This window comes from Varroa destructor, unplaced genomic scaffold (assembly GCF_002443255.2).
Source record: "Varroa destructor unplaced genomic scaffold, Vdes_3.0 BEIS01000001.1, whole genome shotgun sequence".
Classification (NCBI taxonomy): Eukaryota; Metazoa; Arthropoda; class Arachnida; order Mesostigmata; family Varroidae; genus Varroa; species Varroa destructor.
The window spans coordinates 58,213,669-58,237,612 of NW_019211454.1; the positions used below are offsets into that span (position 1 = coordinate 58,213,669).

The 23,944-nt window shown below is 43.3% G+C and overlaps 1 protein-coding gene and 2 long non-coding RNA genes across 4 annotated transcripts in view; 2 read left to right on the forward strand and 1 right to left on the reverse strand.

The window, feature by feature from the left end:
* LOC111242872 (uncharacterized) overlaps window positions 1-4,886 on the reverse strand; it is a 50,066-nt gene extending 45,180 nt beyond the window's left edge. Inside the window, exon 1 of one of the 2 annotated variants that reach the window (XM_086976618.1) lies at window positions 4,716-4,886. The gene's annotated coding sequence lies outside the window, so the exon portion shown is untranslated. The remainder of the gene's footprint in view (window positions 1-4,715) is intronic. The other variant, XM_022787789.2, reaches the window with a different exon arrangement.
* Window positions 4,887-8,704: 3,818 nt separating this feature from the next.
* On the forward strand, window positions 8,705-11,108 carry LOC147758866 (uncharacterized). Its single transcript, XR_015318829.1, has 2 exons — window positions 8,705-10,224; window positions 10,874-11,108. It is a non-coding gene; the product is annotated as an uncharacterized LOC147758866 (long non-coding RNA).
* A 9,380-nt stretch (window positions 11,109-20,488) lies between these two features.
* LOC147758867 (uncharacterized) lies at window positions 20,489-23,679 on the forward strand. Its single transcript, XR_015318905.1, has 3 exons — window positions 20,489-21,159; window positions 21,840-21,928; window positions 23,420-23,679. It is a non-coding gene; the product is annotated as an uncharacterized LOC147758867 (long non-coding RNA).
* Window positions 23,680-23,944: the final 265 nt, after the last annotated feature.

Consider the following 23,944-nt stretch of genomic DNA (forward strand, 5'->3'; position numbering starts at 1 on the left):
TTCGACGCAATAGGTGCGCGTTTTTTCCATAGCAAAACCTGCCCTTTTTCACCATTATCGAGGTGTCCTACTGCACTGAAGCTTCCTTGATCTCGCTAGAACTGCTAGTAGCTTACTACAATACATAGACATATATGCTCCGCTGTTTTCGAGCGGTTAATGATGCTGTTCCTGACGCAGTTGGTTCCCGTCCTGCCGGCGGCGCAGCAAACAACGGACGCTAAAAAAGCTATAGCTGCACCATTAGCGATCCCATCGTGAGCCATTAATCATTGCCTGTATTTCCCTCTAACACTGCTGCTGCTGTGGACATTCGTTCGCGCGCGATTCACGGTAACAACGCCAATGACGAGGTGGCTGCGTACGAGGTACACAGACGCCACTCATGCTGTGGCCAATATTATCAGTACGATACTGTCGCGTAGTAATGGAACCAACGCCAGAATCAGTTGGCAGTGGAGCAGTACAATGCGATACCGTACAAGTCAAGCAAGCATGAGGAATTCATCTATGACGCATTGAGTCTTCTGCTTTATTTGTAGCGGGACGAATCACAAAATTAAATTCGGATTATCTTAGCTATCACAGAGTCTGAGCGCAATTTCCCTGGTTTCCTTTTCGTTCGTAAGAATTTTTCTATTCCTTTATGAATTGTCTTCCAGAGGACGTCGAAGAGGTGGCATGAACAGAGCCGTGGCATCGAGTGATATTGTTGTCTTCCCTATTCGTATGGTAGTGGCGTCCACAGCGTAGAAGACCTATTTTGCGTAAAGAGGAACCCAGCAATGTTACCGCTTTGCACGACGTGGGCAGCGTAGTCATGGTAGGGAAAAGGGATGCAATGACCAAACATCCAATTACAAATAACTCGGGATTCTCTCACATAACTATAGTATGCTGTGAGGTAGGGCGTAATCAAGCAAATCTGATTGTCTTGCCAATGCTCCGATCGTCGGCCGCCCCTTCACCTCGCAGCGTAGACTGTCCATTGTTCATCTTAAATAAACGGAATGTTTTGTCAACAATGATTGTGTAAGTTCGTCTATCCTGAGTGATCATCACGTAAAGCTATTACGATGTAGTTGCTACTTGATAAATTGCGCCATGCAAATTTTTCTCTTGAGACAGCTGCATAGGTAACTGTGTTTTATACGAGCCAAATTTAACGGCGGCCTCGTTTTGCCGCGGTTTGATTTTGTATCCCAGTAAAATGTTCTCAGAGAGGACTGGCATGATCAACTGCCACCGTGCGTACCGCGTTGCTTCACAACAGATTACATCATACAATTGCCCAAGTGTACAGGAGATACCTCAATAGATATCATATGCTATCGTCATTTTATCTCCTTCCTTGGAAATGATACAAAACTAGTTCACGCTGAAAGTTGACGGCAATCACCGTCATGTTGGTCTGATCTACATACGAAATAGAAAAACAGGGTAAAATACAAAAAAAAAAAACAAAAACGAACCCAATATCACGCTAGTTAATTGTAAGCTTGATGGAATTATGTAAGTATGGATATGTGTTTGTGGCGAAAGTGCCTTTTTAATACTAATAATAATAATGAATCGATGCATGTAACGCTTTGAAAGCTTCCTATAATGGTACAATGATTATATATTTGTTATGATCAGTGGAAGCCAATTATAAAAAAACGAAATGGTGAAATATCGGATCAAGGTATTCGCACACACTACGGTTGAGAATGTAACTGGCCGACTTCTCAACTAGAGTCCAGTATTATAATGATGCCTCGTATCTGTATCAGTGAGGTAATTATTATTTCATGAGAGTTGGACGCCTGCCAGAGCCGTATGGCTACCGTCAGGGGGTCGCGACCGAAGCTATAACAATATGGCGTTCAACATATACGTTAAGTACAGAAATAAGCGGATATAAGTATTTTACATTAAACAAATGTAAGGGAAAAAGTTTCTCGTACAGTGCCAGAAGCGTAAGATCCGTTACGTTGGAAGAAAGTAACTGGAATAGAGTAAAAAGAAGCTTTGTGTCTAATGTTTTCCTGTATTTCTATAATGACGACGTCGAAAAACACGTCCCATCTCGAATTCGTATGACATATGAAATCTACAGACGCTAGATAATCGCATACGTAAGCGACTGATAATGGTTATCAAGATGTTACTTTCATAGCCATTTCCTTAGTCTTCGCACTTAGAGATATTGACCGAGTACGAAGTGTACCGTATAGTGGCAGAGCGTGTAAAAAAGTAGGTTACTCTAGTTCTGAAAAAGCGTGTAATTAGGCTTCGAAGTAAAATTCATTTAAAAAAGTCGCGCCTCTAAGCTCAAGCTGAGGAAATCAAGGAGCTGGAAGATAGCCTTTTTCCTAGACACAGACTTAATTCTCTTAGCCAAACTGCAAGCCTACTAAGGTTAGTGAGACAATAACCAGTTACCACTTCGATGGAAATCTAATGCGTGAAAATGACTCCGTAACACTTCACTAATCAACAGTAAATCAATTTGCCATTTTTATCATTGGCAAAGTTCTGCCCTTTCTTGTAATAAACAAAACACGGCTTGCATGTATAGACAAAATTCAATATATGTATATATAACTCATCGATCAAGATTGGAAATGGCTACAGATCCCATAAAGACACAGAGAAACACGGTCGTAGTACTTCTATAGGATTCTCCTCACAGGCAACGTCAGAAAGGTTAAAAAAATCATACGTGTCCTAGAGATAAATTCGTAATTCAAGATTGCCCTGCTTGTATGGGGTTCCACGTAGATTCTCGCCGCTTTACTGAACAACAAACCTGTGAAGCTAAACATCCTAGCCTTAAGATCAGAGTCGGCACACTGAAGCATCCGAGATACGGTTCGTAAGCAGGTTAGGCCTATTCCTAGTTGATTACGTTTTGAGACAAATACTGTTGTCAAGTAGAAACCTAGTCTACAAGCAGATTATTCATTTTTTCCAGTTAATAGTAACGACGATAATCATAATGGTAGTAGTAATAAGCCAAACAATATATCCAGGGCAAACAAAACGGCAATGTTGATCGTGTGCATTAATCTTGTTAATTGGCTCAACGGTTTTGCTGTTTGTATCACTAGCGAATCTTCCATCCGGTTTTATATCATAATACATCCAGATGAAAATGCTGAGCTTAGTGACAATGAATCTTCTCGTAGCAGAAAGAGCGTTCTATTACTATAATGTAGCAATAACAGCATCAACAGCACCAGCGGTACAAAGAGGACTTGAGCCAAAGTGATGATATTGTCGCTTCTGCTATTACTATTTTAGCTATTGATTGTCTGGTTTCGCCGCAGTCGTCCCGATCGCCGATGCACTCGATCGTATACCGACAGCGGCTAGAGCTTGACATGTAGCAAAATATAATAGTAGAATCAGCGGGAGTTTAAACGGATCTCACTCGGGCCAAGTGAGAGACTGGTGCTCCAGCCGCACGCTAGAGAAAACGCAGGTGCTTAGTAGCGGATGACGGAAGCAGCAGTAGCGGTAATACAGCGCCAGCAAAATCGCTACCACTAGGGCGATGTTAAGAAGGCCACGGCAGGTCCTGTTTGTCTATTTGCCTGCCCGCCTACCCGCCGGTTCAGAATGCTTCTATGCCCGCCTATTTGTGTACAGTTTACAAGGTGGGCCTATGTATGTGTGCACAAGCGTGCATACAGTGTGTGTCCAACTCAGTCAAATAAGTCTCCTTCAGCAAATTTCCAATCGACTGGTCTGTACATCTCAGCAACGGTAGCATAGTAGTCATACCTCATTTCTTCGGTTCGACTGGTGCCTGCGACTCGTTTCGGAGGTAGTCGATCTGTCTGGTAGCTTGGCCCAACGATCTGTCGTACGTAGCAAATGAGAACAGAGCGCCGAGTGTCTATGTGACCGTGCAGTAGTCCATACAAATCTACCGCTCACAGACGTACAGACAAACACCCATTACCCCACGCCTAAGAGCCTGAGCGGCAGAAGGACCAGATCGGGTCGCGCAATATGCGGCAGTACGGCAATGAACAGCCCAGTCCAATAACAGCACATTGGCTATTATCCCCAGAATTGGCTGAGACTGATACGAAAACAGAAGGAAGATTCAGATTGTCCAACTGGCCGCTTGCTAGACTATGTCGTCGTCGGCGGCGACCGATCGGCGTAGATTTTAACGACGCCAGCGACGGCGGCAAACACCATGGCGAGCATCACTTTTATCAAACAGACAGGGATCCCGGGCAATAGCAGCTGCCCCTTCAACTGAAGACGCCACGAGAATTACACGTACAGACGGCGTTATACACAAACACAAACCACATTGGTACACTCACACGACAAATAGAAGGTCAATTGATGATGGTGTACAGATAAAAACAGCAACAGCAGCAGCAGCAGCAGCAGCAGCAGCAGCAGCAGTAGCAATTGTAGAAAAAATGGCGGCCTTACGAATGATGTTTCAAGCAGTGTTTAACGCCAGTACCGAACGTGAAGCTCGGAACATTCGCTTTTTTACCCGTCTGATACCTAGTGGTCTTTCACGACTCCCGCCCACGGCTGTATAGTGTACTTGTAGTCTACTACATGCATGTTTTTATGCGTGCGTTTACCATGAGCTGAATGGAGCTTAGGAAAAGTGCTGTTATAACTAACTGCTGTTTCATTTGCTCCGATAGTCATTAAGTAGCGAGATGTAATCAAGAAGTGAGAAGCTAAGTACGTACATGGTTTTCAGGCTGTCAACAATGCGAGATCAATGGTGCTTTGAACTGACGGCCATAAAGCACCGCTTTATGACAATTTTCTAGTTGTCCGTAGGAACACAGGTACAATACTGACATTAACAAGGTTTCCAATTCTTGGACAATTACAGATAGAAGAGAGAGCGACAAGCATTTCTAGTGTGCATGTGTATGCATTTGCGAGACCGAAAGACGGAAAGCTTATCTACAGATTGTTATTGGCCCGGTGGTATATAAACGGTAACGCCTTAACGATCGAGACAAGGAAGAGGTTCCCTTACAAACGAACGAAATCGACTGTCGTTGTCTGGGCGTTAAAAAAACATTATGTATGTATCTTTGCATTCTGCTCGACAAACAACGACATGGTAGAGGTACGTGTAGATCGAAACGAAGACAAATACGTCTAACTCAGGACGGTTATGTTATAGCATATCCACCGATGAGATCGCTCCTAGTGACGATTTTAGATCATTTTGTTATCTTACCCTGTACTTCTGTACCGCTTCCTGTTACTTCACTTCGGCCAAGATAGAGCCCGTGATTTCCGATATACCCCCTTGCCAGTCCGTTGTTTGACAGTGAAGTCCAACTGGCTAAAGTATACCGCAGCGCTTCGGGCGTACCTGCTGGAACAGCAACTAGCCAAGTCTCAGTTAACGAAACAGTGTCAGATCGTCAATTCGAAAACGTCCGATCTCATTTTAGGCTAATGCAGAAAATTCAATGTTCTTGTAACTAGAAGCTAACGTCTGATATCAACTCGCTTCGTCTGTCAATGGATCTGCTCTGGACAGTTGGTTTTCAGACTAGAAATTATGTCGCACTTAATAAATATACTCATGAACAATTAGCGCCAATAATATATCACGTGTATAAGTGGCAAAATATTTTCTGATGGATTTTACGTCCTCCTGTCTGATTATCCACTATACACTTTAGTTTATATAAACGTATACCTATCTTTCACACAAAAACGGTAACAGTATGTCTGCCTCAGTGCTTAATGATATGAAACTTCGTTTCAGCGCACGTATTATAGAGGCGAGCCTCTAATTCGTCAATTTTAAGTTGTTCAATAACTATAGACTCCGACATCGTTACAGATGTTAACAACTTCAGCCCGTCCCGTCTAAGTAAACCAGCCGAGAACGACGGGCAAGATGAATACATTAACACACTTCTGAAGGGACCCACCACGCCTCGACGTGGCGTGGCGAATTCTCCGAAACGTCTGCTTCAACCAGGATAGCAGGCTCCGCTGGCGAGCTTAATTCAATTCAGGCCAAAAAAAAAAAACCAAAGCACTGAGAAAATTGCGAGGGTACTAGTACAATGATACATCAATATTCTGTTGTCATTCCACACTGAAACAACCCCGTCGCCATCGCCGTCACCTTCCCCGCCGCCGTTCAACGCAAATCAACACAATCGTAAATAGGTGCCACAAAAAAAAGGCAAACGAAGTGTTCATACATTCAGCATCTCATAGGTGAAGAAGGAAATGGTTTATATGCGCTAGTACAACGCCTGTTCCATCATTACAGCGCGGGAACGTATACGCGGGGAAACTAGCCCTTGAACAATTTCAGCTCGAAGAGATTACTTATACTGGGAATCAGTCAATGCCAAATTGAATTGAACTAAGACTGAATTAGATGCTAAAACACTAACTTCAAGTTGAATACTTGCATCCGCATGAAATGACGAAAAATGAACCCAAGTAAAGCACAAAGGAATACGCACAAGATCGCTTATTTCGAATCGACAAACAGTTAGTTTGCACTCGGTTCTATTAGCAATACGCAACGACAACTAGGTCTTCTAACCTAGAACTCTTTCCCACACACGCTCATGCCCCTTAGGGCTAACTCATTCATTCGTTTATCATCAAAATGCTATTATTCAATTTGCGATCTCTAGCCTATTGAAGAAGCCATCAGTCAAACATTCCGTTGCCTATAAATACGTTGTTGTGAACGTAGGTCTGAGCCGAGCATAAACAAAGTATTCTTGAGCGTAGTTGTTAGTGTACTTACTGAAGTTCCCGCAGGTTCTGAGCTTAACTGGGTGCATCTACGTTATAGCTGTAGAGGGTGGTGTTGATGAAAATAGGGGGAATCAGCAAGATCCCGTCCGTCGAAACCTTGTAAAAAAATGTTCCTCTTTGATGGTGGCAACAATCGCGCCTCCCGACCTGTTGTATGTTTGTATTAGCGGCTATTGTTTCTAGCTATTTGTTTTCTCGGGGCAGTGGGGTGCTCTATCTCTGGGCGACTGATTCGCTGGTGTTGACTATGGCGGTGCTGTTGACGCTAGGGTTGATGACGGCGACAAAATCTTACGTGAGAAATCGCCAAAGAAAAACTCAGTTGTGGAGTTCGCATCACTTCACGAAGAGAAAACCAGTTACCCCCCGTCTGTTCCCCCTCTCCGTGCCTGATTCCCATCTTCAACGCAGCGGGATTCCTCTGCCTGCGAGTTCTACGTTCAGACTAATCGTCAGGAGAATCGACGACTCGAACGCCTTTCGAGCATGCTGGTGTTGTTCAGACTAGGTCCTACAGTAACCGTTCATAATACGCGCATGGACAATAACCAATTGCGGTGAAACGTAAGCGAATTCAATGGATAGATGAATTATCGAAAAGTTAAAGAGGTACATTTTGTCGAACGTTTGCAATAATTTGATCCGTCATTGTGTTTTATTAAAGAAAAATTGTCGTTTCGTAGGTGTCTTGGTACGAAGGCGTGAACTAATCTGACAGCATAGCAACGATATGTTGCCATAATGATTCACGTAATGTTGCCGTAATGATAACGTACGATCTAACAATAGGTCGAAACTATCCGCCTGTGAACGCTCCTGATGGAATCGAATACCTGAAACATAAATTATATGGTAAACTTAGCCAGGATGATGCTCACGTATAAATGCAACCTTGATTTCGTTCGAGTAGTCAAGCGCCAGTTGCAACAGTCAATCGTGCGCCATATAGAGCGGATCTGAAACAGTGATCACTAACCATTGTTCCATTGACGCTTCCATAATAATAGGCAGTCTCAGGCCGACTTAATCGTCCGATACTCACGACTTCACAGGCCGCAGCTCATATACAGTAGCATAATTTTCATTGTATCAATCTGAGTGGGGTTCAGCTTTTTCTCATGGTTATTATCGGCATCGGATAGCACCATAATAAGCAACAGCAATATACCTCGCTGTCCACGTCGCTAGGTCACCATATAACAGAATCAGCGATCACGGCTATTACTATACGTCTTATTATATGTGCGTGTCCATCTTCTCAGACGTCCCAGTCCTCAGCTATCGTCATATGAGTATGTCTTGTGCGTACTACCGTAAGCAGTACAGATGAGGCGAGCTGCTAAAAAGCGGGAAAAGAATGAAATGGCCAGAGACGACCCGTAAGGAAATGATGATCTGGGATCGGATGGCTATCATTCGTCGTTTTTGCGAGATTCTGGTTGAGGCTTTTGTCTGCATTAGCAGTAGTACAGGTGACATGACGTGCCCGAACGAGACTAGTAGCAGACCATGCAACTGCTGATACTTCCCGTCGTATCGACAAATCCCTCTCTATGTTTCGTTATCTGCATCTCTTTCTCTTCCTGTTTTATTTGTTATCGGATGACTCATTATCATTCCTAGCATCACACCCCTGATAACAGAGCGCTGCGAGTGTATATCCACAGTAGCAGGAAAAAAATAGCAACGACGATAGTGAGTACGACAATTTAAAAGGTATTGTCTTCACTTTGCGGTTAGTCAAGTTGTGTGGGGTTTACAGCACGCTGACTGCATACGTATGCGTCTATCTGCGTGTACGTGAGTGTATGTACGTATGTATGTGTTAGACGCTGTTGCTGCTGTCGAGTATATGCATTAATATGTAATTCGTCTGCGTATGTGGCTAGCCGTCGGTCTGTCTGCATGTGTGTGGTAATGAGGCATAGGGAGAAATAAGCGAGAGTAAATATTGTCCGTCCACGAGCATGCACGCAGCGCTACGGTATGTATATGTTGGACGGAAACAAACAGCCAACGGCGTACAACTGTGTAATAAAGTTTGATAACGTTTCATGACAATAGGGGACCAATCACACGGCAGTCCGCTAGCAGCAGAAGCCGCGCCAATTGGAATGATGCTGCGTACTTCGTGTTACTGGCATTGTCGTCGCCCTTTTTTAATCACTTTTCAATCTTTTGTCCTTCATAGCGAAGTTCCTTTTCTCTGATCGTTTCTCACTTCTGCTTCCTTGGTGTCCGCTCACAATGTATGCTTGAGCCTTCTGCCAGCCTTTTTTCGTCGACTCTGTTACCGGTGTCGTTATTATTGTATGTGTCGTCGAAACTCTACGGTTGTCGTTAATACCATCTTTAGTCATTGCTATCAACGCGTCCATTCAGTGATCAGCGACCGACTCAGTCACTTGACCTGTCTACAACATGTTGACAAGTTCAAATCAGCAACACCCTACTGATGCCGCTCCACCGACACCACTGCTGACGTTCCCAGTTTTCTAAAGCCCCATGTGCGGCTACAGTGCGCTGTCTGTCTCGATGCATCGACAATACTTACCGTTTCTGTCATCTGCGCTGTTATGCGTGTTGTTGTTGTTGCAGCATAAAATATAGCAGCCTGAGATCCCCCACCCCCCGCACATTTTATTCTCTTTCTCGTACCGATTTGCCAGAACGATACTCTGTGTACTTTTGAGTGGAATCGATGAAGACGGTAGCCGAAATAACGACGCTAACAGCGGCACAAACGAGAACAGTGTGCGACTGGGACGATCACGAGCTCTACTCCGGTGGCACGGCCGTAAACTTAAGTGATCCGGGCGGGCCCGGCCGGCTGTTGCTGTTTTGCCGCGGCTGCAGCGGCGGCGGCGGCGGCGGCGGCGGCGACGGCAGCGGCGGCGGACAGACCTCTGCTTCTACTGCATGACTTCGTCGTGTATTTCGGGGAAGCGGCCATAATAGCGAGCACAGGACCAGAAAGAACAACGAAGTAAATGCCGATGGCATAACAACGGCGGACGCCAACAGAAGACATTCTACCCTGTAGCTGTAGTTAGCACACGATGTACAGCTCTCCATGGTCTACAAAAACGATGAGAAGCCAATGAGGGAGGGATGTCTGAAAGACATTTGTCTGTCGGTCGAAAACGGCTGGAGACGCACAGTTCGTGCGTCGAGTTATCGACTGTCAATCAAGGCTATTAATGTGCCATAAACATCGCCGAAACTCAACATGATGGTCTCCGATGACGATACCCGAGACAAACAGAGACAGCTATCGTTTCGTCGCTATTTGCAACGCAGTGGGAACATATAAGGATATCGTAGGTGATACGCCTTGGAAGACATGCATTGTCTGAGACTAACATATAGTGACTAGTGGGAAGATGGCCAAGAACGGACCCGGCTACCGAATAGCAAAGCGGGAATAGGGATGTTTGTGAGGTTTGTAGCATTGATGAGACAACTATTGCTGAACTGGGGTATTGACGAAATCCTGTCAACACTCGACGAGATGGCAGCTGATGCATAACTCACTTGCGGCTTCTGTCGGTTAAAGAATTTAATCCTACTCCGCTTCTATATGCGGAATTTTCAGCAACTTTTGTTTCTCTCTAAGAAGCATTATTAAGGACAATACTAAATATACACACGTGTATATATATTCAGATTCCCCACATCCAACAGGCCTAATGGCTGTTGTCTATCGTCAAAAGAATCTCACTGTCTTGTGGTTAGAGACCGTTGCGTAAGCTTAGCACGGCCGAGGCGATTGTAAGGTTCTCTTGAAAAGGCAACGTATCTGAGCTGCGGCGGGAACAAAGAGGAGCACCGTTCGTAGTGGAACCTAACCTAGATAAAATTATTTTTAGTCACAAAATAATCAACTGAAAAATAAAAATCATATAATCACTTTCTGATATAGGAGTACAATTCTCTAAAACAAAATACGGAGTAAACCAACTTTTGTTGTAGCATATATATATATTCAAAAAGCGCAGGTGGAAAGTTACTCTCAAAAAGCTTTACCGTCTCATTTTCCCCATCGTCATAACCCAACTGATTATTTTCTCTTTTCGTTTTTTTCACCCAGGTGGGTTTGGGCTTCATTTTACGTCCTTACGCGAGTCAACAGAGACTTTTCTCGTGGGGTTTTTTTAGTTACAACTGACACCCGACGATAAAGTAAATAACACGAACGGCATCTGCTTGAAAGTGGGGACAATTGTTCCAGCTCGCAAAATCGAGAGACTCGTAGACAAACGTTTATTATTGTCATTATTATCACTATTTTTAGAAATAAAAGGTGCTGCAAAGGGAAACAATGCTGTTGTCATCGGTTTTTATTTGACTTGATTCAATTTGGATAGACCGATCAGCATGTCCGTTATCGGCTGTATGTCGCCACTCTATTAGAGGAGAAAGATAACATTACGATATCATGATTAATTACTCTGAAACACTATCAGTAGCAGTGGAATACATCTGGGAACAGGCATCCGAATGAAGTAACGCCATCTCACACTCACCTGCTTGATATTCTCTGAAAATTTAGCGGCACGTGTATAGTAAAGGTAGTTGCCCACATATTAGTCGTCTTATTATTAGGGCTGCGTATGTATATATATATATGTAGATAGATAGATAGATAGACAGATAGATAATAGCTCGTCTTTCCTCTGCTTTTGTGTGTCGGACAACATTTTTTTTTTCTCTCTGCTGCACGTTCACACGCGCGCAGCGAGGCACAGGAATACAGCGCACGCCTAGGTGAGAGAAAATGCCTCCTGCATCCCTTTCTTTGTCGCCTGAACATTCTTCGGAAGTTCTCCCCGCTCCGAGATCACGGTGACATATGGCAGGATAATTCGTCGATAAGTTCCCAGCGGCTAAAAGACAAGTAATGGCGTTAGCAACAATAACAGTGGTGGCGAAGCGAAAGAGTGATTGTCTTAGCTCGCTTCTTGCCCCTATCGGTTTTTGCTGTTTGTGCCGTCAGCGTCATGTTTGTATTGTCTATCTGGGGTTGGTGGTTCACGTCGATGAAGAAATTGTTGTTGCGACGCAATGTCAGCTACTGAAGCTGTTCTTGACGTAGCTGCTGTTATAGTTAACGCTACTGCTGGTAAGGATGAATTGGTCTTCGACCCGTACCAGCAGCATGGATCAGTGCTGCTGTCTGAGTGTTCAATGAGCGAGTCCTCGACGGGTTACCGTTCCAGTTGCCTTAGACCTCATCACCACAGGCTCGGTCGGCCTATTCGTCTATTGTGTCGGACGGATGGCCACCATCGTCATGGTACGACAAGATGGGTCTAGTTGTGCTTGTTGCCGTCTTTGTCCGCACGTTACGTAGGACACGCTGGCTTGAATCTGTCTCATTGTTGTTGTTGACAACAACAACAACAATAAACTGAGGCTAATTTTCCCATCGTACTCGCGGCTACTTAATAATAAATGCCGATAGACCCCCATGACCATAAAACTGTTAAGAGTAAACCTTCACCGCCACTAGACACCGCATAGTTTCCCTTTCGTTTGATTCTGTGCCTGTGTCTAGGCCGTTGTAGCCGTGTAAGCATGTGTTTTTCTTCGGTTATCCTCGATGTCATCGCGTTCAGTGTTTTCGCTAAGTAAGCAGGCATAGAGCGCTCAGTTCTCAAACAACATAATTGATGCTAAGTTTGATTGACCTGGTTGATCGTAGACGCCAGTCTGTGTCCTATTTTAGGTCACCGAGGAGATCATTATAGCATGGCTGCAAGCATACGCGGATTAGCGTAAGACGAACGAGACCCGCCGGCTGCATTTTGTCTACTACAGCCATATTTCGAAACGAACTAGCCGCGACTAACGAATGGTGCCGAAATGAACGGGTCACGTACCAGGACAGATTGAGCTGGTCTGCGAAAAGAGGAAACCCGAGCAAGAGGAAAGGGGGTACCGTTTAACCTCTGGCCTATGGGACCAAGTCATCATGAAATTATAAGGCTGTAACGTCAACAGGAGGCTGCCTAATAAAGACACATCATATAATAGGTCTACAGAACGGACCATAACAGAAACGAATACTCTACTTTTCTCACTTTCCGAGTGAGACCTCGTCCTGTGAAAAGTAATATTCACACTTACGACAGTTTTGGAAATGCCAAAAAATCTATGATGCAAAAGAAATTAAGAGGAATTGATTAAAATTTTGATGTATAATACTCTGTTCAGTTGAAAGTGGGTGAAGTCGGGCAGTTAGAGCATGTTTTATCATACGCTTTGCACCCATATCTAACGTACATAGGAAATCTCATGTCACTTTACGGTTCTCTACACTGAACTCAAGCGACTCAGAGTCAGTAAACAGCTTGTCGTATCGACGGTGGCTGACAACTCTGAAGCTTCTGATGTTCCAGTGCCTATTTCTCTCTTTAGAACTACTTATGTTGATCGCCAATAGGAATAATTCTGCTTCGAATTATTTACTATACCTCTTGAAAAAGAACTTCAGGGCTGGTTCAAGGACGAGGTATTATGTTCTTGTAGCAAGACGATCTGTCTGACGTATTCGATTCGACTGAGTATCATTCCATACTCTGGATAGAATCATTCTTCAGAGCTTTCAAGCGACATATCGTATAGGCAAATGCCGACTTCGTTCAGAATTGAACTTTTTGTTATTGCTTTTGCTGCCTTCGAAACAACAAAATCCGTTTCGCTATACCGACCCTGCCACTGCGACAGTCATGGATCCTCCTGAAATCACCATTCCACTATCTATCCGTATATATAATATTTGACTTTATTTCATTCAACTCTGCAGTACGAAGAACGCCTTTCTGGACGAGCAATCAACAACTTTAGCTTCGACAACAACAATATGTAATAGTAAATGCCACTGGCGTCTACCAGCAGTCACTCGTTCTGACGTCCCTCGTGCCACGCTGACTGTTCCGTCGTGTACGCAACCACCCACGACGGGAGCTGGTGTCGACGATATTGCTGATGAAGCAACAACAACGAAAACAACAAGCGACATGCTACATTTCAGCATTGACTTCTAGTTGAATGGAGGCAAGTTGGCCAAGCTATAGCAGAAGAGACATCACACTCAGTCAATATTTAACCTGAATGACTTGCTTTTTCGTAAATTCGGATACAAACGATTTTTTTTGCGTGTTGCTTTGCTTTTCGCTGCTACGTTGGTCGGATGCCGTAATTTCTGACATCGCCTCCGCCATCACCGTTACTGCTGCCGGCATTATTAATGCAGTTGCTCTCCCGTTGCCCCGACCGGCAAACTGTAACACTTCACGAGTTAGAGCTGCCGGGGCAAGTTACATTAACCGAACCTGTTTACTGCTAAAATTATAGAAAGCAGTAAGGGATAGTAAACACTGCAAAGGGAGAACAGATTGTGGATTGTTACTAGGCCACGCCTGGTGGATTTCGACACGAGGGCATCGTCTGCCCTCAACGAAGCGCAACGAAGAACTGAAGCTGGCAGAGGCCAGAGGTAGGGGCAATCAGTAGGATGAAATAGAAAAGTCACAGGTCCAACCGACCCTAATGTCGGTCCACAATCATTGGATCATACCTCGTTATCCTAGAACTTCAAGCTCTATTGCATTATGCCACGTATAGCATTATAGGTAACTTTTCATTACACCTTTTTTTTACTGCTTTGGCAGTTGTAGATACCGTAACGTTTCATAGTGACAGCTCATTCACTTGACCGTTTCAAAAGCGCTAAGGGTAAAAAGTACTTCTAGTATGTTTGTACAATAATTATTATTTTAATTCATATTAGACGGCGATTTTTGTCAATAAGTGGCCCCTTTTTAAATATCACAGAAAAAATAAACGTACTTATTTGCTTTAACATTGTATTATCGATGGAACTGTCTATCGATGGCATTAGATTTTAGAAACAGTCCTTGAAACGGAAGACACTTACGCTCGTATGTTTGACTGAAAAAAATTAGTCCTGGTCGTCCCGCAAACTCTTTGATTATAATTTAATTTCTTAGCGTGAAAAACGCACATACACTAGTACATAGATCTTAAGCGACTACTTAATAGTAATACTACTAAGCTCATGTATCTATGTTTTTATTGTGCATCGCTTGAAAATTAACGGGTACTTATAAGGACATAGGGAACAACTATATGCGTACAGAGCTGTTTTTCCAACCCTATGCTTACACTATTTTTGTACTAAGCAAAAGGTTCAAAATGATTTTCACAATTGGCCGTTTACGTGAAGCCCTTGCTCTTCGTACTAGATTATAGTAGCCTAGATCTGTTCAGGCAGACGCGATTTAATTGTAGTGAATTAAGTAATTTTCATTTACAGAACCTTTCAGTTTCTCCAGTGTCCTTTTACCTTATTTCACAGAAGGGGCAAACTCCGATACGCACAAAAGTGTTAGCATTTATTTGAGCGCCTGTTGCCTTTTGCCGCTAGCTTTAATAATCATGTTCGATCCTATTATATCTCATATTGATTTCATCCAGCAGCGTCTACATGCTACATTTTTCTGCTTAAGTCAGTGTTACGGTCTCAACTCCTATCCCTAGAGCTACTATTTACTTCGACCGCCGTCACAATTTGTTTCAATGTACAGCAATCAATTTTATTATTCGTACGATCAACACCGCCAGCGGACGGCAACGGTGGTGGCTGTGACGAGTAGCAGACGACAGGATGGATCATAGCGTCGCCGCGTCTTATTGGATCATACTATCGTCGTCCACTTTTCACTAACTGCACTTTTAACTTACGGATAAACCCAAGCCGAACGGATGCCGAAGGAAGATTAATATTTCTACAGAACGCGTTGCTATTCTTTATTCTGTCGTGCGTGGTTTGCAATAACTTGCCAACTTAGGCTGCCGACAATGTACGCACAGTTGCTTCCCAGACAGATATGTCTGGCACCGGCTTGCGCTGGGTTTGAAGCTCGTTCGATCGCGGCTTCACCACCTGCCCGCCAACCCAACTGTCGTTAGCGTGTTAGCCTCAAGACGATGATGGCGATACTGATTATGGAAGCGCTTTCGACCATGGCGGTCAGCGTCGAGCCAGTAGCATCCGCAGGAAAGAAGAAAGCGAAGGATCAGGCTGCGGTCAAGCAGAGAAATAAGAAACGAGGTAAATTTATCTCGGATTTATCCGAACATTATTAGTAATTTCGATAACGATCTGGTTCGTTGCACATACATCGCTGGCTCTACTAGCCTAAAGCTAAGCAGTCCAATACGGCCTGCTGATGTTGCTAACATGAACAGTTCTGATGATAAAGAATACTGAGTAACTCATACTTGCCACGAACAGCGGATACCTACGCAGGGCGTTTATAGACAATATCCCCTCTCCTTCCTCACTCCCCACCTTACAACTTTCGCAAAGTGCATGATCGCCTTCACGTCTACGTCCATGTCGGCGGAAACGGTTACGGTAACAGGGGCAGCAGTTAGGGATTGAGACTTCATGAGTAGTTTGTGTTGCTTTTCGGTAGATGCCAACGCGGAGCCTAAATTCGAACGCGGCGGTTCGCGTTGCGGACAGCCTCGACGGTGGCGATCACTGCGACATCGCAGGATAGACTCCTGTCGTTTTAGCTTTGGCTGTGGTCTGGCTGGATATATTGTTTTCGTTAAGGTATTAACTATTATGACGACGCTTCGGTGAATGGAATCATTTTAGACCGTATATTAATGAACGAATAATGTTTACCAAGAGGGCGTGCTGCAGGGCATGATATCGAATCGGTGCTGTATCTCTCAGTTCTGTGAAGACTGCGGCAAATGCATATGACAAAATACAGAGAGCTGTCTTCATACGTCTATACGCGTGTGCCACGCAAGACTAACACTCGTGCAATGCAGAAGCTGTCAATTCAGGCTATTTCGTCAGTTTCTACGATAGGAAGCTTCCTTAATAATACATGAAGGCGCCTAGACTATTTTTTTAAATTTAACCAAGCACTCGTGAGCTTCACTAACAAATTAATACTGATTTGTATTATATGCGCAGGGCATATTAAGAGAAAAGCAATCGTTAATAATGGGCTTACTTGACGTGTTCTTTATTTTATAAGCACGATATCTAACTAACATATTCGTACCCGTACCTAATATCAATCGTTCACGATTAACTCGTAGCTTCCAAGTTATTTGGTGCTTTAAATATCGCTTTCCCGATTACAGAAGACTCATGCCAGGTATTTACATATATATAGCTTTATTTTTCCTAATAAGACACCTCTATTGTCAATTAGCACAGGAAGCAGACCACAATAGAAATGTGCCGGTTCAGATTAAGCGTTTATTCGAATTCAAAATAATGCGAATTTTATTCATCTAAGTGTTTCTTATCTTTTTGCAGAGTTGATTGTTTGAGCTAGCGAATAGCGTCCTGCTTTGGAGCCTAACAGCTACTTTCTTAACCTAAATACGTAGTTTTGACGTTAATAGTGCTTTGTTGATCAGCCATAAATTGTGTAGATCTTCTCCTACCCGCACAGAACCAATCGATGCATCGACACCTCATCGATCATGTTGCTTCTTTTGTTGTTATCTATTTCTTCATAGCAAAACTAGTAGACATACGATGCTATTGACGCGATCTTACAAGAATAATGCTACGTTGCGCCTAGCAGTAAGGCCGAAGGCTGGTGCACAAGACCATACTGATAAATAAATAGACGTACACCAGTCGACGTGAAGCCAATGATGGTGAACGGCAGCGCAGCCATTACGCTCAGATAGTGTGCCAAGCGTCAGCCGCAGCCTCCGACGAGTTAGTCGCTTGTCAATGGTCTATGATAGCTTTGATCACGATGGTTCTGCAATGACAAAGAAACGCCTTAACGGTGGAGTAACAAGAAACAGACGAACATCTTCAAAATTCGACGCAACTGTTATAAGCTGGCATATTTAGAACGGTCTATGAACCCTCATTTGAAAGAAGGCCTAATTATTTTCCTATTGTTGTCATATTTCCGATTAGGGAGACAGCACCACTCAGTTCATCATATATTACACAGAGATACTTGTATAACTTTGCCTCTAACTCATTTCAAGCGTTATCTATCTGTGTGGGCTATTTTTTTTTCTGGAAGCAGCAGAATTTTAACTTATTCAGCACTTCCTAGGGACATCAATTTTTGTGATTACACCTTGTCATTGAAGTCAGTCGCCTACCCAATAATAGAAGAATGTATTAACCTTTTTCCTAAACTAGAGTATCCTTGATTTACCTAAATATCTTACTGAAATAATTGTAGTGTAGTTAATGTACCTTTACGTTGGAGCTTACCTGCAGTTAGTACAGAAAAAGTACCATCGAGAATATTGACCGAAAAATAAAAATGCTAGTACCTCTCGCAAATAGATTAAGCATGTAGTTACGTATATAGCTACTATAGTTTCGTAATAGGCATCCTTGCCATTACAGCCTTTTTGGTCTTCATCGGTTTAGCAGCTAGAGATGTAATTGCAGAAATATTGACTTTTCCCTGCGAGATTTCACCATTCACTGCCTAGTCGGGTTACTGGCCATTGTCGTCGTTATCCACGACATTTTTCTTTGTTCAGAAGCATACACTCTAAATTTGCCAACACTTTCGTCTGTTCCTCTATATTTTTGCCGTTGTTGTTTCTAACTTGAATATTTACTCATTTCATCGTCTCTTCTTTGAGGTTATAGGATGTTATCAAAAGTCTAATCGCTTAACGAATCCCCCTCGCCGCCGCTGCGCCTCTGGCTGATTTACTTCACCCGTGTGAGACTCCTATCTCGTCCCTTCGCTCTCACTTGACGTTTGGTGATCTTGGATCATTTTTCTTCACAAGCTTCTGTCCCGGTTACTTGTCCCGTTGACCCCGTTCTAAACGTTCTGCAGCTTTCTGCTGTTTACCCTCCTTTTTTCTTTATGCTCAAGTGACTAGCCTCTCTTAATTTCGTACGCAACGCTGCCGGACGTTGGTACCTTCGCGACGTTATTGTTCGCACCCCCGTTAGTACCTACACCTTATACCACCTCCGTGCCCCCAGTTTCTACTGATGATTTGATAGCTCTAGCTGCCGTTGTTTCGCTAAGCTTAAGTTAATATTACTCGGCGTTAATATTGATTGTGGCTGCGGTGGTGCCACAACGGTTGGTTAAGCATATAAGCAGGCGAACAAAAAAAACTCCGTTGGTTGGTAGTCCTATTATGTCCTGCGCTTATCCCAGTACGGCCATCAATAGTTTGATAGAACTTGTTGCTATCAAGCTAATCAGTAGCGGCGTAGGCATATCAAGGACGGAGAAACTAGCGGCAGCGACGAAAAAAGGGCAAGAAAAGAATGACAGTCGAATGCGGAAGGGACGTGGATGCAATATAAACACGATGCGTACACAGCTATATATAAGATTTACGTCGAAGATGAGAAAGGCAAAGTCCGACTACGGCGAAAGAGACGACATCTGCAGAGAGCAACAAATAAGGGTCTTCGCGATGCGTTCATGCTAGTCTATAGATGATTGTTATGGGCACGATTATTTCCCCGGAAAAAAACAACGGGATGAAAAAGCAGAGCCGAAGACAGGATACAAGCGAAAAGAACAGGGTTAGATTATGTGTAATTACAAGAGACAAATTTAAAAGTTTGATACCACATCGGTATATACTAGAATATGTATTGCATATGTATAAAAGTGAGAAGCAACTGTCACCCTGTTGGTCACTGCATGACAAATACGGTCTTAATAATATTGTGAGCGAAGACTGTGTCTATAAATAATGCTGCCTTTCATCCCTATTTAGCTATCGACGGTCGATATGTAGTTTCTCTGAGGAGATTTTGATACTGGGATGAAGGGCGGGGGAAGTGACACGCGATGGCGTGCGTTCGGCTCCGACTATAGATCTTCTATTGTTTTACTTTTATCAATGATTGCCCACTGATCTGAATGAGACGAACCAGTTTACTATCTCCTATAATACATATAGCTTTAAAGCTCAAGAACATATATATTGTTACTTTGTAAATCTACGAATTTTTTAACACCACCCTGTATATTTTCTGTGTGAAGCCAAGTACATTTTACAGTACTCATACGTCAGCAAAGGACGTATTGTAGATAGATTCTCGAAATGAGATAGCACTTTATAGATCTCTACTAAGCTCATACTTGTAACGGTTCTCCATTACTGAACTTGTACCCTCAAGAACTTTCCCATTCCCACAGGCAAGTTTTTCGCCCGCAGATAAGTACACGATGGTCAAGGCGGTTGAACACGTCGAGCGGTATCATCAGAACTATTGTGTTTAAAGGCAGAGGCTAGAATGAATCACTATTTTCTTTAAAAACACGAAGCTAGATACAAGCCATTGGAAATGCATTCATATGGGTTAGTCGCTTTCCTAAACACTAGCCAACGGCTATCCTTGATGGCCGCCAAAATCTGTAATTGCATGGTACACATTAATAGGTGACTTTTGCACAAGATCGCCTCGTTTGCTGGCCAAAATTATAAGCCTAGCTAGGAACTGTGATTCTGTGAACACGCCGAGTACGCTTCGAACTAAACACAAGCCAACACAAAGGACGATCATATTTTCCGTTAAAAACTATATAATAGATTTGGTTATTGGCGTAGTTAATTTGAACTACTGGTCTCTTTACTTGGGCAAAAAAAAATTAGATTTCCTTATGACTGTTTGAATTTTCGCCATTTTGCTCCAACGCATTTATTTCTATTAGACTTCTCTGAAATGAATCTTTCTTTGTTGTCTCAGATCTGATCAGAGCAGTAGTACGTGTGATTTTTCACGACAAAGACAAACTTTCGGCAAGCCTATACACACACGCACACACTCACACACGCACACACACACATAGGCACAGTATAAGAACGCACTATCGAATCCACTTTTACGTTCGAGCCGACTATCGGGATTCGTCGGTCTCGTTTCGCGCACGATTCTCGTCAAAGATCTATCTGATCCGATAGGTGCAGTATGCGTCGCCAGTAATGGCAGCTAGTGAGTTCATATGATCTCTTAATCCACAGCGCCGCCACCGCCGCCCTAAATTGCTGCGTTAACAAGCGCTCTATCAGAAAAGAAGCTCGCGCGGTAACGCTGTACGAATAACAGTCAGCCTCGTATCGTCATCGATTGAGCGGAAACGCCGATGAACCGACGTCGCACAGGAGATCGATGTGGGAGTTCATGGAGGACGTACGGAGTGAACGACAAGTGGAGCTGGGGAGATGGGCATACGCTATGCGTCGGTTGAAGTATTCGATGAAGAAGACTAAACGCCGTGAAAATCGGTCTGCGGTCTTCAAGGATGCGGCGGATTCGGCGAAGCGGGCAAAGGACGGAGCAGGCAGGTAGGGTGGGTTCCTCCAATGAGAAAACTTACTTTTGTCTGTTTGTTCCGATCTTCGTCATCAATATCCGCTGACGATGACGTGTCATTGGTACTGGACTTATCAGCACTCTGAACATTCGTCAGATTGAAACACATTAATATCCTGTAGTAATGAGATAACGCAAGTAAACGACCGATGATAATGGGCGTTGGTGATAGCGGTCGCCATTTCAGTTATACTGTAATACTATAACTTGAGCAGCGAACTTGCGCTCGATGATCTCAAGGTTTAGGACCACAACTTCGTAGGTACGATGATTACCTACTAAAGACACGAAGGAAAGTATTCTATTGCTTATAATATGGCCAGATGAAGTCCCCTTGCATCTAGAATAGATTACAGACCTTCAGGACCGACCAACTTATTATGCAAACTCGTTACTTAGCAAACTCATCGGTTGTTTCTTAACGAGCTCATCGACGTGTTTCAACGATTATAGTGACTTATGAGAACCTTTACTCTGGTACGACTTGATAGTGTTCCACACTGCAAAGCCTGACGAATTAACGATAATGATATAGATGTTTTATCACAAATAAGATTTCTTACTACATGCTATAAGCGGAATTTCTTATCAGATAGAATTCTCGTTAAATATGCTGTTGTCTCGCAGATAATCATTCATGATTTGTTTACAGGAACATACGATGCTTTATATGCACGAGAATCAACTGTGCACTCGTTTTCTGTTGTTCGGCCAGTGGTACTGGCTGATAGCTCCAATGAGGTAATAGTTTTACATCATCTTTCGCACAAAATGATCCGTGTGAACGGTTTTTGTTCCCCTGCGTCCCTTTCCTCCGTAGAGTCCTCATTGAAGGCAACGCTTGGACTCGCCTAAGCGGAAAATGATATTCATAATGCAATTTAGCCTCCAGGAGGGAAATCTCAGTTCATCCACAGGTGGAGTAAGCCAGAAAGATATGGGGGGGGGGGGGGGCAAAAGGAATTACTCTCAAGAACTAATAAATACATCTACGAAGTGGCCAGAGCTTCGACCATTCAACCTTCAACGTTGAGAGTCTGACGACGAAGCTCTCACCGCTGCCACCTTCAGGGACTGCAGCCATTATAGCGCCAAAGAATATGCGCGTCGAATGTTGGTGTGACTACCAGCCTTCGCGTATCCGACCGCACCTGCCCCTTTGATCCGGTCACATGGGAAAAGCAGCAAAGATTCTTCTGCTACTACATTTACATGTATTTCCTGTACTGCTACTGTGAAAGATGGCCAACTGCGATGTCTACAGCTGCTGACGAGGACGATTTTGTTGATGGTGGATGATCGATAATGATGATACGGCCATGCATACGATGCACTGTGGAGACTTTTCTTTCCTCAAGTGAGAAGATCCCAGCTCGACGCAGGAAGTCGAGACTAGCAGCATCGATTAACGGCTATTGGAACCTGATGCCTTGTTCTACCCTGTGTGTATCAATACATCACATCCATTTATTTAAATTAATTGAAAAGAAGAAAATATCTCCGCCACCGGGCGACGGGCCACTGGGGAAACCGTTGGCCAGCCAGCTGACCAGCAGGTCAATTGAAAAGCAAACGCCAGCTAGTTAGTTATATGGATATATATATATATATATGTAATCTTGAGAGACTAAATTCTTAGTAGAGGGGCATGGTAGGGAAAGTAAGAATGGTTTCAGAAATTCTTGCGGGATATGGGAATCAATAAAAAAACACTTACGACAATTACAGTGATAAGAAGATTACGAAGCAATACGATATGTAAAGTAGTAATATGAACAAGTAGGTTAGAATGTGTTTGTCGCGTTCAAAGTATGGCTGATATGCTTGGGTGGGCAGAAACGAAAAAACAATATTTTGTATATGCCTTTATTTTAGTGACAGACCAATAACAATCATAGGGTTGATTGTATGCGCGGTTATATCAAAATAACTGGCTACTACAAAGCAACGTATTATAGTCAAGGCCTGCCAATAGAAACGAATATCAAACAGGGACGCAACACAGAAATACATCAAAAAATACAATGCTACTAATGTATGGTATATCCATTTCAAATTAGGTTCAACCTCATTCGGGTTGCCGGTGTTTTCTTCACCAAATATATCGCTTATTGATTGCTCCAGTTCTATGATCATCAAGCAAACAATGTGTTTTTGCCACGCTTATTATGTATGATTAACAGATTTACTCTACTATAAACATTACATACTGGGTTATCTGTCTCTCCACAGAACATAATAATCTATAACTCGCCTAGCTCCCTAGACTGCACAAGAGGACGATCGATTTGGGCTGCGGCGAACTAGGTAAGCTCTTTATGGTATCACTCCGTTGATAGCGGCTGTCTTCGAACATTATCGTGTGCGCGTGTTTTCGTATCGTCTAAGCATTGAGGCAATGGACGTGGCATATATTTGCGTCAGGTCGCTTAACGGTATGACCTTCATTGTAAGGGTCGGGGTCAATAAATAACTATACTCTAGTACGTACGATTTCCATATGCATTGTGTTTGATTATATTAATCAGTTGACTTCATTAAGGACCTATCGGACAGCGTAGGCATTAGAGCCAATTACACGAGGTCGGTTCTGTATAAATATTACGGAAAACCCACAATCCAATGATAGGTTACATAATTACCAACAGCGAACTGACATGACAATAGCGTAAAAGGCACTTAGCCACTAGATATACCAACAGGCGAAAATAATGTTAACTATATATATTGTAACAAAGGATAATTATTGTATTTACA